Genomic DNA, 9,365 nt, shown 5'->3' with positions numbered 1-9,365 from the left:
ATGTGTCTTCTCCCAGCCAGGTGGGCTCAGAAGCAGTGGGGAAACAGTGATGGTGGCCCTGGTACCCCAGTGGGCAAATGCCTGGTGCCCTCTGGGCTGGTGAGCCTGTGCAGAAACTGTGTTCTCCTTAGGACTTTGGCTATGAGAAAGCTGGGGTAATACAAACAGCATTGTTCTGGGCCAACCATGTTCTCAAAGAAGATTTGTTTGGGTACTGTAATTAGTATTCCCCTCCCCCGCTCATTCTACAAAGGAGGAAGCTGAAGCACAGAGAAGATACTTTATACCAAAGCCTCAGAACCGGCCTTAACCGCATGAGTGAACCATCGCTCATGGAACCCGAATGGTTGGGTTTGATTTTAAATGTGACGTACCAGCAAACACCCTTGAAGACTTGTTTGTTTATTAGTTTCCTATTGCTGCTGTAATAAATGCACAAACTTGGTGACTGAAAACAACCCAAGTTTATTTTCATACTGTCTTGTAAGTCCAAAGTCATGTTCACTAGGCTCCGATCAGGGTTTTGGCAGGCGTTCCTTCTGGAGCCTCTAGGGGTCAGTCCATTTCCCTTCCTTCTCCAGCTTCCAGAGGTCACTGGCATTCTTGGCTCATGGCATCTCTTTGCACCACACTAACATTCCTTCCTCCACATTTGCTTCTTTCTCCCTGACCCTCCTGTCTCCAGCTTCTTTGTTTTTGTTTGTTTGTTTGTTTTTAAAATATTTTATTATTTTATTATTTTTTTAAAGATTTACTTATTTATTTGGGAGGGGACAGAGGGAGAGGGAGAGAGACTCCCAAGCAGACTCCATGCCAAGCATGCAGCCAGAGGCGAGGCTTGATCCCATTACCCTGAGACCATGACCTGAGCGGAAATGAGTAGTCAGATGCTCAACTTACTAAGCCACCCAGGCACCCCAAGATTTTATTTATTTACTTGAGAGGGAGAGAGCGCACACACGAACTTGTGGGCTCATGAATGGGGGGGGCAGAAGGGGGGAGAGAGGGAGATAATCTTCAGCAGACTCCGCTCTGAGTACAGAGCCTGATGTGGGGCTTGATCCCATGACCCTGAGATCACTACCTGAGCCGAAATCAGGAATTGGATGCTTAACCAACGGAGCCACCCAGGCCCCCAACCTGCTTCTAAAGCTGATTATGTTGGGCCCACCTGAATAAATCAAGATGATCTCTCCCCTCCCCAAATCCTTAATTTATTCACATTTGGAAAGTTCCCTTTTCCATGTACATTAATATATCCATGGGTTTATGGGATTAGGGCATGGACATTTTCAGGGACTGAATGATAATGTTGTTACTGGAGATTTTGAATATGTAAAAATCTCAATATTATGAGGATCAGGGAAATTCTGAATGTATTTGCTGTTAATTTAGTAGAAACTGGGTGAACATCCAGCCCCATGACAAATGTAGCTGATATTAAAGAGAAATTCTCCGACGATGCCACCCAATGGCTGTGCAATTAATGGGGGAGATTTGTTGGAAGAGATTGATGCAGTTCTCTGTATCAGATAATACCTTAGACCAGGCATGTATTTTAAGCTGACATGTGCTAGAACATAAGATTTTGTTAGTTGTTTTATAATACATATAGTTTAGCTTATTTAGAGGATAAACGGGGCTGTAAGAACCAATTTTTAGTTGATTCGTGTATTAATTTTTGTTAGTGTATAGGTTGTTAAATATTATTAATATCCCCCAACAGTAAATACTTGAAGGGCTCATTCGAGTAGAGGAGATGAGTCATGACCACATGATTACACGGCGTTGTGCTCTGTTCGAGGATGGGAGGGGTTAGTGATGGAGAGCCGGGAGTGACATTCGGGAAAGCTTTACTATGGAGGAGGGTGAGTCCTAAGCAAGCTGGAAGCAAAGAATAGGAACTTACCAAGTGGACGAGGTGCAGGGCATTTTTCACGAAATAGCAAGATTGGAACCCCTCAGTGTGTTTTGGGCTTTGTGGTATTACTGGAGCGGTTGGTGTGAAGAGGCATAAAGGGAGGAGGTTTGGGGTTAGGAGTGAGAAGAAAGCCTGGCGCCTCCGAGCAACAAGACGATGTGGTGTCTGCTCACTTCACAATATTCACACCATGCTGTCACTCTTCTCAGGCTTTATCCCACTTGGGCTGTGTGTAGCGTCAAACACTGTAAACCACCAAAAAATTCTTAGCTTTTTATTATGGAAAAGTTGAAGAATACACGAAAGTAGAATCGTCTAATGAAAGCTCCGTTACCGATCCCCCACCTGAACACTTAACCACATTCTCTGACGGTTTTGGAGAATTGTTTTATTTATTCATCTCCATTATTGTTGTGGCTGGAGGATTTTTTAAAAAAATTTATTCATTTATTTATTTGCTTATTTATTTATTTAGAGAGTATGAGCAGGGGGGAGGGACAGAGGAAGAGGGAGAGAGAGAATCTCAAGCAGACTCTGAGCTGAGTGCGGAGACTGACGTGGGGCTTGATCCCATAACCCTGAGATCATGACCTGAGCCAAAATTGAGAGTCGGATGCCCAACTGACTGAGCCACCCAGGTGTCCCATGGCTGGAGGATTTTAAGGCAATTACCAAACATCACATTGTTTCATCTACAAATACATCAGTATGTAGCTTTATTCATTTATTTATTTTTTGTACTTCTGGATTCATAATTTCTCAGTTCATTTCATTAAAAACATAGTGACAAGGCATTGTCCCCCCTTCCCCTCCTGGAGGTGACCCATCAAACCTGTCAGTCTGGGCTGCTCCAGTGGTTCATAGCTCATCGAGTGATATGTACAGGGCATGGTCCCATAGATCTGTTCGCCTACGACAAAGTTTGTCTTTCACATTGTCAACCTCTTGGGAAAAGAATTCAATGAGTTCATCCTCCTGTTCCTCCATAACGTTCTCGCAAGCAAATTTGAGAGTGCCCCTGATGTCTGAATCAATCCGGATGGCCTGTAGGTCCAGTTCATTGGATTCTCCATTTTGGTCCACTACACGGACGTAGTTCTTGCGGTGGGTGGATGGGTGAGTCTGATCCTCATGCTCCTTCATCTGGTCACATACCTCCTCCAGCAGCCCTGTGAGATGGGCCTCTGAGTGAGCATAAGGCACCTCCACCACTAACTGGTGACCATCTGGGTTGATTTGGAAAGAGCCCACCTGAATGGTTTTCTTGGGATCCACCTGGGCAGTTGCCCAGTCTAGTTCATCCACCAGGGCCCTGCAGCCTCCACAGTGTAGATCCTGGCTCCTCTGAGCCTCGGCTGCTCCCAGCAGGGCCCCTAAAACCAGGGCCAGCCAACCCCAGCCTTTCATCTGTAGCCTAATGGGGTTGACCCATCTCTGCCCCTAGGGCTGCCTCCGTGGCCCAGGCACTCGAAGATGCCAGACTCACTTTAGCTCCCAACCCTAGCACCTGGCTGCCAGGGAGGGGAGTATGTGGCTTTAGTAAATAAAGACTTAAAAACATATTTACAGTATTATACAAATCCAATAATAATTTCTCAATATCTTTAGTACTTATTCCATGCCCCCCCTTTTTTTTGGGGAGAGAGAGGGAGAATGCGCACGTCAGTGGAGGTGGTGGGGGAGGGGCAGATGGTGAGGGAGAGAGAGAATTCTATGCAGACTCCACCCCCCCCCAGCACAGAGCTCAACCTGGGACTCCATCTCACCACCCTGAGATCATGACCTGAGCCAAAATCAGCCACTCAACTGACTGAGCCACCCAGGTGCCCCTCCATGGTTGGGTTTGAACATTAAAAAAAAAAAAAAGTATCAATTTTTTTTAACATTAAAAAAATAGTATCAATTTTTTAAAAAGAGCAATTCCTAAAAATGGGAAATAAGTTGAAAAAGAAGTGGCTCTATGTCTCAAGTTAGTGGCTTTAACTATAAACAGAAGAATTATTTTAAGCAACTGAAAATGCAATAAAGTTTTTATGCATATCTAAGATATATCCTAAAGACTGAAACAAAAAACAAACCACAAAGAAGTACTAAATTGTTTTCAGTAATAATTTGCCATAAGGATTAAACAAGATCTCTCCAGGAGCACCTGGAACTCACGACCCCTGATGAGGCCATTGGGCTCCATGCTGGGTGTGCAGCCTACTTAAAAAAAAAAAAAAAATAAAACTAGACTTCTTCTCTAAAAACAACTCTCATAAACTGTTTGATTGCTGTGAAATGCAGTTTGTTCTGGAAAAGCAGGAACAATGATTTTTTTTCCCTTTATCAGTTTTCAAAGTAAGTTGGTGCCCATTGCAACCTCCAGAAGTGAGCAAAATGTTTTTTGTTTTCATTTTTTAAGTATCAGCATGAAATCATGGATCTTATATATTTTTCTGTTTAAATCTTTTGCAGTCATTTTGTTTTTATTGCTTACATTTCCTCTTTGGTCCATGGGAGTCACCTCAGGTTGGCTCCTGTGTCCTTTGATATGACCCCATTTGCCTTTCACAGCTTCCTTGCCTTCTCGTATAAAGATGTGTCATGCCATCTTGTATGTTTCCTGCCCTACTCTAGGAATTAGTGACTTCTTGAAGGAGCTCTGGTTCTATTTCATGGGAGATTTATTTAGGGACTCTAATCTGGTGTTAGGGGTGTTCACTGCTACTGAGCTGATCATAGTTTATTTCCATTTCAGTGGATAGAGCAAGGAAAATAGACTTTTTAAAAGATTTTATTTATTTGACAGAGAGAGACACAGCGAGAGAGGGAACATAAGCAGGGGGAGTGGAAGAGGGAGAAGCGGGTTTCCCGCTGAGCACAGGGAGCCCGACGTGGGGCTCTATCCCAGCACCCTGGGATCATGACCTGAGCCGAAGGCAGACGCTTAACGACTGAGCCACCCAGGCGCCCCTGAAAATAGACTTTCTTTAAAAAAGATTTTATTTTTAGGTAATCTCTACATCCAATGTGGGGCTCGAACTCACAACCCTGAGATCAGGTGCTAGCCAGGTGCTCCAGACTTTTTAAAAGAGAAAAATACTTCATGAGTTCATGATGATATATTCAATTCAAAATTAACCAGCTTTTACTTACTTGATTTTTATGTTTGTATCCCTTTTATTTGATACTGAAAATCCTGGTTCCCCATGATGTTAGCCAACTTACTTATTTGCTTTATCCTACTATATGGTAGGACATATATTATTCATTATATATTAAAAATAATAATCCCATTATTATCACCAACAATATGATTACTGAAAACAACTTGCCTTTTTTTTTTTTCAGTCTTTAGGATATATCTTAGATATGCACAAAAACTTTACTGCAGTTTGAGTTTCTTAAAATAATTCTTCTGTTTGGGGATGCCTGGGTGGCTCAGTCATGAAGTGTCTGCCTTTGGCTCAGGTCATGATCCCAGGGTACTGGGATCGAGCCCTGCATTGGGCTCCCTGCTCAGCAGGAAGCTTGCTTCTCCCTCTCCCACTCCCCCTGCTTGTGTTCCCTCTCTCGCTGTCTCTCTCTGTCAAATAAATAAAAAAATCTTTAAAAAAAATAATTCTTCTGTTTATGGTTAAGCCACTAACTTGAGACATAGTAAGAGCCACTTTTTTTTCAGTTTATTTCCCATTTTTAGGAATTGCTCTTTTTTAAAAAAATGGTACATTGTGTTTTATGATTACTATCCAGTTGTCTAGAGTTGATTCCAGTTGTTTCCAACCAAGAGTTCTGGTTGAGCCAAGTGGTGATAAAACAGTAGAAGCAGAAAGAGAGGGCGAAGGTTGCTGAGTCATCAACATGGCAGAACACTTGGGCATGGAGAACGTTCTCTGCTCCCACAGCCTGCCCACTGAAGACAGATGCACCCCCAGGAGCCTCTCTCTGTGAGGCTGGCTGAGCAACTACTGAGTTTTACATTTGCTTGTTTATTCTTAAAACTCCCATTACCTGTGACAGCGACTCCCTCCTTGTCCAAACGTTCTTCAGGCTTCTGAGCCCTCTCATTGACTTGCCTTGTCCTTGGCCTGCCAAGCCCAGGTTTTACAAGAATCCTTCTAAGGCATTGTAGCCACCCTTGATTTCAAATTAAGTTCCTTTTAGTAATTTTCTATCCTTTGAGCCCTGCCTGTTAGCTATAGATCCTCAGCTGCCCATGCTGTATTTGGAGTTAGGCCCCGTTCTAGACAGAAGTCTCTCTTCTCTACTGCAGTAGCTTGAATAACATCTGCCTTGCCCTTTCCAAGTGTCCCTTGCAGTTTCTCTTTAACACCTGTGTTTAAAAGCATTTTTCTATTCTTGGGGCACTTGGGTGGCTCAGTCGGTTGAGTGTCTGACTCTTGGTTTTGGCTCAGGCCGTGATCTCATGGGTCATGGGATCAAGCCATGCTCCACGCTTAGTGGGGAATCTGCTTGAAGATTCTCTCCTTCTACCCATTTCCTGCGTGCGTGCTCTCTCTCTCTTTCTCAAATAAATAAATTAAAATCTTAAAAAAAATGTTTTTCTCTGGCACTTGGGTGGCTCAGTCGTTAAGCGTCTGCCTTCGGCTCAGGTCGTGATCCCAGGGTCCTGGAATCAAGCCCTGCATTGGGCTCCCTGCTCTACGGGAGACCTGCTTCTCCCTCTCCCACTCCCCCTGCTTGTGTTCCCTCTCTCTCTGTGTCTCTCTCTGTCAAATGAATAAATAAAATCTTAAAAAAAAAGTTTTTCTGTTCTTTGCAATAAAAAAAAAAAAACACCTTAAGAAAGTTCTAGAATATTAAAATCTAAACACATCGAATGTGTTATTAGACACTTACTGTTTTCCAGGGAATCAAAACATTGTTTTTCTTTATTTCTTCTAGTCACCTTTTTTCTGTGTAAAACCAAAATTATGACAAATAAATGAGAAAATATAATTTGATTTCTGAAACTCAGTTTACACACAGTAATTCAGTTGCTTATCTTTTACATAAAATGATCTGTACACATTGGCACCTGCTTTGAATTCAAAACAAATACATAAGCAGGTAACAAAATAATATAAACAAATAATGAAAGTTCTAAGGATTGACTTCTATGTAGAAGAGTACTCAGGGTCAGGAGATAGTGTCAATCAGGGCATCCTTCTTGGAGGAGGTAAGTTGTGAGTCAGATGGCGAAGGAGTTGAGAGTCAAGGATTAGTAGAAAGAATGAGAGAAGCAACTTTAAAAGAGGACTTATAATGCTGTGTTATGAACAGGGAGACACTCTGTTTTCAGGCTTTGGACAAGTCACTTTACCTTTCTGACTGTGATTCTTCACCCGGGCACTTGTTTTCTCCTCTGAGCCCCATATTCAAGTGTAGTATGGCATGAGTCCAGATTTGGGATGCCCTTCCTGGAGAGGGTAATGAAGAATCTTGATGGAACACATCTAGAATTCCAGAGGGAGGCCCTGGGAACCAGGTAAGGAATGAATAAGGCGATCTTAGGTGGTAATGCCACCTACCTCCAGTTCCCACGTTTTCTCTGCCCTGGACCAACCTTTGTGCCCTATCCTTTCTCTCAAGCACTTGGGGTGCTCCAGGACTTGTCTTGGGTACTGGGCTGGTCCTGAAAGATTTGCACTCAAAGCATCAAGGGTCAGAGCCCCTCAGGGGTGGTTTGGCCAACTCAGCCTGACCAGGGGCACCCCTCTCCCAACCCTCTCTGCCTGCCTTTCTCAGGACCCTGGGAGTGAATCCACATATGTCCCTCTCGTTTCCTCTCTGTTTATCAGTCCTCTTGAGTCTTTAGTGGGATTTATTATATTCCAAGTGGCTTGTATTTGCAGTTTGGAGTTCTGCAAGGATCCAGTAGTAATTTAAAAGAAATTTTTCTAAACTTTTTTTTTTTTTTTTTTTAAGATTTTTAAAATTTTTAAGTAATGTCTACACCCAACGTGGGGCTCAAACTTACAACCCCGAGATCAAGCATTGCATGCTCTGCTGACTGAGCCAGCCGGGTGCTCCAAAATTTTTCTTAAAGCAGTCAGGAGACATAGAATTCCTTCATGATTAATTTCCAATATATAACATTATTATAAGAGATTGTGACTTGTGTGATTTTTGTTCTTTACAAAAGGTATTAAGGTTTCTTTGGTCTTATTAGTTTTGTTAACCATAACCATTTGTCACTATAGACCAATAGTATTATTTGGGGGACTATAAAGTTTAATGTATTTCTATTAACACATTGTTTAGAACATCCTTTTATTATTGTTTTTCTGTTAATATTGCCTGTATTTCTAACAGGCTTTGCTTATTTTATGTTAACATTGTTTTTTTTTTTTTAGCACATAGCTACTATATACTCATAGTGGATTGTACCTTTTATAAAAATGAAGTGTCTGTTTTGGTCCAAATCTTTAAGGCTTTGTGTTTAATTCTACTTTCTATGACAGTAATGAAGCAGCTATTTATTTTCTGTATGTGTGCTGTATCTTTATCCAGTCTTAGAAAGAGCAATTACAAATCAACAGAAAGAAAATTACCAGGAGAAAAATAGGAAGGATAAGAACTGGAAATTCACATACGCACATCCCCTGCCCCCACCAAATGCCCAATAAATATTTTTAAAATGTTCAGCTTCATTATTGCTAAATATTTGCAAGTTATACTAGCAATGGGATTACAGTGACTTATCATTTCCCATCTATCATGTAGGCAAAGATAAAATAAATACATTTCTCATGGGAACCAAAGGGTATAATATTTAGGGAATACTTTTTCTAATAATTTATTGAAATAAATAAGCAGAGATTTATACAAGGATTTGTATACAGGGATATTCTTTGTAGTACCTTTTTTAAAAAGATTTTATTTATTTATTTGACAGAGAGATAGAGGGCACAAGTAGGCAGAACGGCAGGCAGAGGGAGAGGGAGAAGCAGACTTCCCGCCGAGCAGGGAGCCCGATGCGGGACTCGATCCCAGGACTCTGGGATCATGACCTGGGCCGAAGGCAGCCGCTTAACCGACTGAGCCACCCAGGTGCCCCTCTTTGTAGTACTTATAATAGTGAAAAATCAGAACCAATCTAAAAGTTAAGAAAAAATATATTGGCTAAATAAAGTAAGGTCTATCTAATCAATAAATGTGTAACCATTAAATCATATTTTGAAGAATATTGAGTAATATGAAAAAGTTTTTATGACACCTTATAAACTAAAAAGAGGTATATGTATGTTTGTGTGAATATATATGTATATATACATATTTTTTAAAAATTTGTAGAATATGTATATATACATATTTTTTTTTAAATTTATTTTTTTAAGAGAATGGGAGATGGGAGAGGCAGGACATTTCTCATAGAAGACAGACTGGCAGAATAATGTTAATAGTGCTCAGATTTTGTTGACATTTATTTTTACTTTCTCATATTTAACTTTCTGTTTTC

General features: G+C 41.3%; 1 pseudogene; it reads right to left on the bottom strand.

The window, feature by feature from the left end:
- Window positions 1-2,403: 2,403 nt before the first annotated feature.
- LOC118520170 (protein canopy homolog 2 pseudogene) lies at window positions 2,404-3,328 on the bottom strand (annotated as a pseudogene).
- Window positions 3,329-9,365: the final 6,037 nt, after the last annotated feature.

Source organism: Halichoerus grypus, chromosome 2, assembly GCF_964656455.1.
Source record: "Halichoerus grypus chromosome 2, mHalGry1.hap1.1, whole genome shotgun sequence".
Taxonomy (NCBI): domain Eukaryota; kingdom Metazoa; phylum Chordata; class Mammalia; order Carnivora; family Phocidae; genus Halichoerus; species Halichoerus grypus.
This window is presented reverse-complemented; position numbering and strand designations above follow the sequence as displayed.